Here is a 6,863-nt window from a genome sequence, read left to right on the forward strand (position 1 = left end):
TTCTTCGTCTGAATGTGCTGAAACGATTACTTACTGGTGTCTTTTTTAGGGTTTCGATTTCATGGTTTTTATCAAATCACAGCTGCTGTTTGGGAGGGAAAAATCAATACAGAGCAATGATGTGATTTGTTTGACATTTTCAGCCCTCGGAGTGATGAATGGTGAAGTAAGGAAGCTAATGACAAAGTGTGTGGATGGTAAACATTTATTATGGAAGCTTTTGGTTTACAGGAACTCGTGTTTTCAGTATTTATGGATTAAAATCATTGTGATGAGTTAAAGATGGAATGGTAGAATTAAAAGTGTGGTTTACTCGTTTATTCAGTACATTTAGTGTTATTTAATGTAAATATTATGAGTCATTAAAAAAAAAAAGCTATGGTGCTCCTGTTCTGAGATGCAGAAGTTTTCTGTTGCAGAGGTAGGCTGAAAACAGCCGGATTGCTCAGGCACACACCTCGCTTCTGATTGGCTAAGAAAAGGCGTTTAGCCATGTTTCAGAGTCACTATCACAAGACACTCTCCGCTCTCTCCTCACTGCAAAAAGAATAATAAAATAGCCTTCCAGTGGGCGGGAGTGCGCCAACATGGGCGAGTCTATGAATGCAAATTGACAGTGTGACATTGACTACGTTTACATGCAGCCAATATCCGGGTTATGATCGGGTTAAGGTCGGGATTTGGGTTTGATCAAAATAACCCGTTTACAAGCATAAATAGAAAGAGTTACCCCTAACTTGCATAACCCGATTTAAATGCGGACGTTGGGGTAGCGTCAGGACGTGTGGACTACGTCCAGACGCAGTATGCATCATTTCCGGTTCTTCTTGTTCCGGTATCCGTGAAAACAACAACATGTTTCCCAGTTCGGAAGAGATAGCGACCGCGTTTGTTTGCGCTTCAGTTTCCTCGTCACTCCAAAAGTGTGGTGCTGTGCTGCGACTCGCCATGTTGCTCCCAACTTGTTGTTTACTTCCGGTGTTCTGGCGCATACAAGACGTCTCGTTACTCAAAAGACCAAGATTCCTTGGGAACAGAGCATGCGCAGAACACACGCTTTGATGGGGAAATCCCGATATGCGTTTACACGACCAAACATTCGGGTTAGAAAAGGGTTACCTACCCCAGGTGTAGTAACCGGGTTTTTGGCTGTGTTTACATGGACCTGCGGAACCGGGTTATTGTGAATATTCGGGTTTTAAAAGGGTTACTGGCTGCATGTAAACGCACTCATAGATAAGTGAGGATTTTCAAACCTTAGCAATTCACTGTCTATTTTCTATCAGAAGCTAATGCAGGAGATAGATGCAGGAGACTATTTTCATGCTCAGCCTGCATGAAAAACTCAGAGTGACCGATTATAATCAGAAATAATCACTAAAATGGGTTTTCAGTCAACCACACCTTTACAATGTATTTTGGTCATCTGTTTATTTAGTTATCACTGTTTGCTCTATTGTTCCCATTTTTATATTTCCGTTTCCTCCCTTGCCTAAATTTCTTTATAAACTGGAATTTATAAACTTTTAGAAGAAATTCAACTTTATTTGTTGCTGTTTCCTTCTTGGATGGTTTTTCTGCCTTGTTTTGCCAACTAATCTGCTAAAACGTTTGATCATTGTGAAGTCATCCTGCGTGGTCATCGGTTTGTAAAACTCTGCCAGCTCTCGTTTTGTTTTTTCACCCCTCGTTTCATATTTGTGGCCTGGGACAGTTAGTGCCGGAGCTGGACTGGGATCTGGTGACGGATTGAGATGGATCAATGAGCAGGATGGCTGGTTATTATTTACCACCACACTTCACACATCACCAGTTATTTTGCTGCATTTCTGATTCCTCATCATCATCTAACTTCAGCCCCACACTCATGCAATGGGTAGGTGGTTGTCTAATTCACCACACAGCAGCAAGGATGATGCTAGAATAACTGGCACACAGGTGTGACTGAGATGCATATTTGTCTGATTTGTTTCACTGCTCATAAGAGCCACCACGTTTGTCTATATGAGGAAGCACACAAACCCCAAATTGGTTTTGGGGTTTGTTCAGGGGGGCTTTGTTTGTTCTTCACACCTGCTGGCTTTAACTGCTAGTCACATTGCTTGGACGCGGTTCTCCATCTTGGTGAAGCACAGAGATCAATGCACACCGGAGAGTACAAATGGAGATAAATCGTGATGAAAGGGAGATGAAAAAAATGAGGTTGAAAGAAATAAAGAGGGAGGAAAAGACACAGAAATTGGGGGTGTTATGAGTTCAGCTGGTTTGATTTGCTCCAGAATGCAGAAGGTGTGATTTGTACATATGTGGCAGAGGCTACTCAATGTCCTGTTTTTTGCTTAAATCCACATCCAGCATTACAACATTTAGAAATGTTGACAGGAATCACACTAAAGAAAGGTTCTCACCCTCATCACAGCATTCTAGACCCCCACTGGCTGTCTGAGGTGCTGCTCCATGGTGTGAAGTGATAATTAGGTGGGACACTTGTTTATTTTTTCCAGTATTGCTCATAGTGGAAAAGGGCATGGAGTCAGTGGGTCAAAGGGCATGTGGGGGGGGGGGGGGGGTTACCAGGACTGTCCCAAATTTAGTTTTGATGTAATTGTATAGTTAATAATTCAGACAGGAGTTATTCCCAAGATTGTTGAAAAATGTAATTTAAAAGTTGTGAGTGGACATCAGACAGCAAAAGATGCAGACCACATTTTACTAAACACTGAATGAACCCGCTAAGCCGATGTGCAATTTTTAGTTACGATTATGTGTTCGAAACATATTTGCTACTTCACGATTTAGTCACAAACCATTTCCAAACCTGTGAGCTGTCAGCCAGCGCCCCTGCTACAGAAAAACAGCTAGCTAGCATGCTAGAAGGTACTGGATCACCTTTCCACTCTTTCTTTCCAACAAGAATATTTTCCACCCGCCACCACTGGATCCACCACATTTTTGAGCGTGTTGAAATTCCAGCATCACAACCACAGCACCCTGTGTTGTGCTCGGCTTGTCGCCTGCTTCTTGGGTTTTTCTAAGGCTTTTGTCACTTGCTTTGTGTTGTGCAGTCACAGTCACGCAAACGCCAGCTTGAACAGGTGAGTTTTCAGCTGTTGAAGCCCACATTAATGATTTTCTTACTTTTTGCCAACAGTGACAACCCAATGAGATGCTGGCTAAACTGGAAGGAATCTAGGTTAACCTTGGATTTCTAAGAATGGCAACAATACTAGCTAAACAATATTGTTGCATATTGTTATGTCCGTTGTTTTGTTTTGTTTGTTTGTTTGTTTGTTTGTTTTACTTGTTTTTACTTCAAACCACTTCTGGCCGTAAAGTGGCCAGAGGTAGTATTAGTACCTTCATCATGAACCTGCCACACCCAGTCCTAAACATGCTTGCTGCCCTCTGGTGGAGGATCTACAGGTTGGCAAGAAATGTGATTTGTTTATGGTTATTTATTTAGTACACTTTAATCCAAAGCAATAAAAACTGTGTACTCAGCAACACAGTTAAGCATGCATGGTTTCTGTGTCTTTTTGGAAGAAACTGGAGGACCTGGAGAAAACCCACACATGTGGGGGAAGAATACCAAACTCAAGTTTTAATCTTCATCATCAATGCTACCTGCTGCCCCACCCTGCAGCCTGATTCACAGTGAAAACACAAAGTATGCAGCCAAGGAAACACAACCTGCTATGTTGTGTGTGTGTGTGTGTGTGTGTGTGTGTGTGTGTGTGTGTGTGTGTGTGTGTGTGTGTGTGTGTGTGTGTGTGTGTGTGTGTGTGTGTGTGTGTGTGTCTGCTCTGTCTTCTCAATCCCCGGTGAGTCGTGGTGGATGGCTGCTTAGACTGAGCCAAGTATATACTGAGCCGAGTTAAAAGGGAGTTTTCCTCTCCACTGTCGCTGCATGCTTGCTTAGTATGAGGATTGCTGTAAAGACTCTGACACTGATGGTTTGATGCAACCTGCTGGGTTCCTCATACAGCAAACGTTTTACTGATTGGCTTAATTAATTAAACTCAGTTGGAATGTTTACTGTGTGAAGTGCCTTGAGGCGACTCTTGTCGCGATTTGATGCTATAGAAATTAACTGAATAGAATTGACTTTTACATTGTTATAAAATTACATAATACCATTAAAATGAATGTTTTATAGTTGGCACAATAACGTCAGCCGATAAGTTGTTTAATTGCTTTAAGGAACTGAAGTCAAACTTGCCGGTGCTTTAGTAGATTTTATTTATTTATTTCCCAAACGTAACCAAACAACAGTAAAGAGCTTTAGAATGAAAAATAAATAAATAACAGGAGTTCCCATGGGACATCAGCAAAGCCAAAATCTGGCCTCCAAAATCAAAACTTCTGTCACATTTGGTGGGTCAGCTCTGCAATGCTAAATTGAATATTAGTGCATCTCAGAGACAATATCTCTGGCTGAGAAGAAGAAAGTCAGGAATTGGAGCTTATTTGTTTTGGCACTTAAAGTGCATCTAGTGATCTGTTTAAAATCTTTGACCCCATGAGTGAGTAAGTCAGCTCTTGTAAATGCCTGCTTTACTTTCAGACTATTTCTGTGTTGTAAAAGACGATACCTCGTGTGTGAGGAAGGATGTTCTAGGATGTACAGCAATGACTCTGTAACCTGTTGTTGAAATGTTCAAAACTGAATCTGTTACATGTGAAACAAAAGTCAAGTACAACATTAAAGAGGTTTTAAGTGAAGCCCCTAGTGCAGGAATTGAAAATCGGGTTATTTTCAGTAGGAAGTTCAATCCTCACAGTACTGAATGCTTTAGATCAGGGGTGTCAAACATGCGGCCCGCAGGCCAGATCCGGTTGTGTAAACTTTATTTTCACACTTTAGAATGTAGAGTGAAAATAAACTTATCATTGTGAGCAAGTTTTCTCTGTAATGAGTATAAATAAAACAAAGCTGCGCCCAAGGCTCACACAAGAACTTGAATCACATCCTGAAGTTGGCCGCCACTCAGGATGTGACTTCTGATGTTGATGTGCTGGTGAAAGCTAAAAGATGTTAGGTAAAATTAGTCAAATATACTTTAAGTGCTGCATGAAACTGATCTAGCCATGTGATCTGTAAGCTCTTTGAATCACTAAGGAATGTTTTATTATTTGTTGAGTTTTTTATTTTATTTATTTATTTATTTTTTTTTTTTTTCAAATTTTCTAGTACACTTCAGGTGTTGTACTTGTACTATTTTGGATACACTGTCCTCAGGCTCCAGCCTTGTTTTATATTGATTGTATTAAAACAAAGAAAACTATCTGAAGTTGTTTTTTTTTTTTTTTTTTTTTTACCGGTCCGGCCCACTTGGGACTAGATTTCCCTCAATGTGGCCCCTGAGCTAAAATGAGTTTGACACCCCTACTTTAGATGGAGGTATTTATGGGCACATTCTGGTTTCCTCAAACAAAAAAGACACACAGACCAGAGTTGCTGTTTGCACAGACTGATGGTTTGATTGTCCTTGTCATTTAAATACATACCATGCATCTTCTGTTGATTAATAAAGCCTTAACGTCCTGTTTATGAGGGCTGCCATGTTTGTGCCCTTGAAAAAAAACTTCTGTTTATCCCAAACACACACACACACACACACACACACACACACACACACACACACACACACACACACACACACAATCATGGTTTAACTTACTAATTCTGTCAGCAAGAAACATGATAGAAGAAAAAGTCACACCCGTAATAAAAGATGTGGTTTACTCGTTTATTCAATACATTTGCAGTGTTCTCTATTGCAAATCAATGCCTTTTAAGAGCTATGATGCTCCTGTTCTGAGATGCAGAAGTTTGCTGGTGCAGGTGGGTTGACAGCAGCAGGATTGCTCATTATTATTAATAATAGGCATACCTCACTCCTGACTGGCTAACAGAATGCAATCAGCCATGTTGCCCATCACTAAGACACTCTCCGCTCTCTCCTAGGTGAAAAAATAAATAATAATTATAATTAGAAAAGCCTTCCTGGTTGTGGCTGCAAGCCAAGATGGGCGAGGCCATGAATGCAAATTCACAGTGTGACGTAAATTTTCACAGTATATTTTCTATTAGAAGCAAATACAGGAGATAGGTGTAGGAGACTGTTTTTATGTTCAGCCTGCATGAAAAACTCAAAATGACCCATTAAAATGTTTTTTTTTCAGTCAGCCACACCTTTATTCATTTACTTATTTGAGGAGGAAGATGTCACCCTGGTTTACGTGGAGGGGGTATGACTTAACATGTGCACTGAAAGCAGCCACTAGGGGCTGATTCATTGCTCTGTGTTTAAAGAGGGACTGCACACCATCAGAAAATGTAACTCCACCCCTAGTCAAGATTTTAAAAAATGCCATGAAAATGTTCATTTCCAGGAGTCACAGAGTGGCATGGTCAAGTGTGGGGAATTTCCATCCAGGGAGGGAGGGGGAGTGGGAGGAGATGTACCGATGATGTGAAATTGTTCCAGCCCCGGTCAATCACAAGTTTAAAATGCAGTAGCTGCTGTTCAACCCACAGGGGGCAGCACTAAGGTGTTTTTAGACCTAGAATTTAGATTTAATCAAGTTTACACAAATATGTCAAAAATGCACAGAAATAGAAAGATTGCATTTGTAAAGACCCAATTATACAGTTTATAAGCAAAACAAGTTCTTTTGGGGTTTAGTTACTCTTTAAATTTTGAGCTGATCGGAAGCAGAATGATGTCCTGACACACCTCTTAGTGCTTTTGTTCTGTTTTATCTCAAAATAAGTGTTCAACTAAATCAATCTGAATGATCTAACCAATCTTTACTGGTTGACAGGTATACAGAAGGTATAACAATCAAAGCTTTCTGCC

Source organism: Nothobranchius furzeri, chromosome 5, assembly GCF_043380555.1.
Source record: "Nothobranchius furzeri strain GRZ-AD chromosome 5, NfurGRZ-RIMD1, whole genome shotgun sequence".
NCBI classification, from domain to species: domain Eukaryota; kingdom Metazoa; phylum Chordata; class Actinopteri; order Cyprinodontiformes; family Nothobranchiidae; genus Nothobranchius; species Nothobranchius furzeri.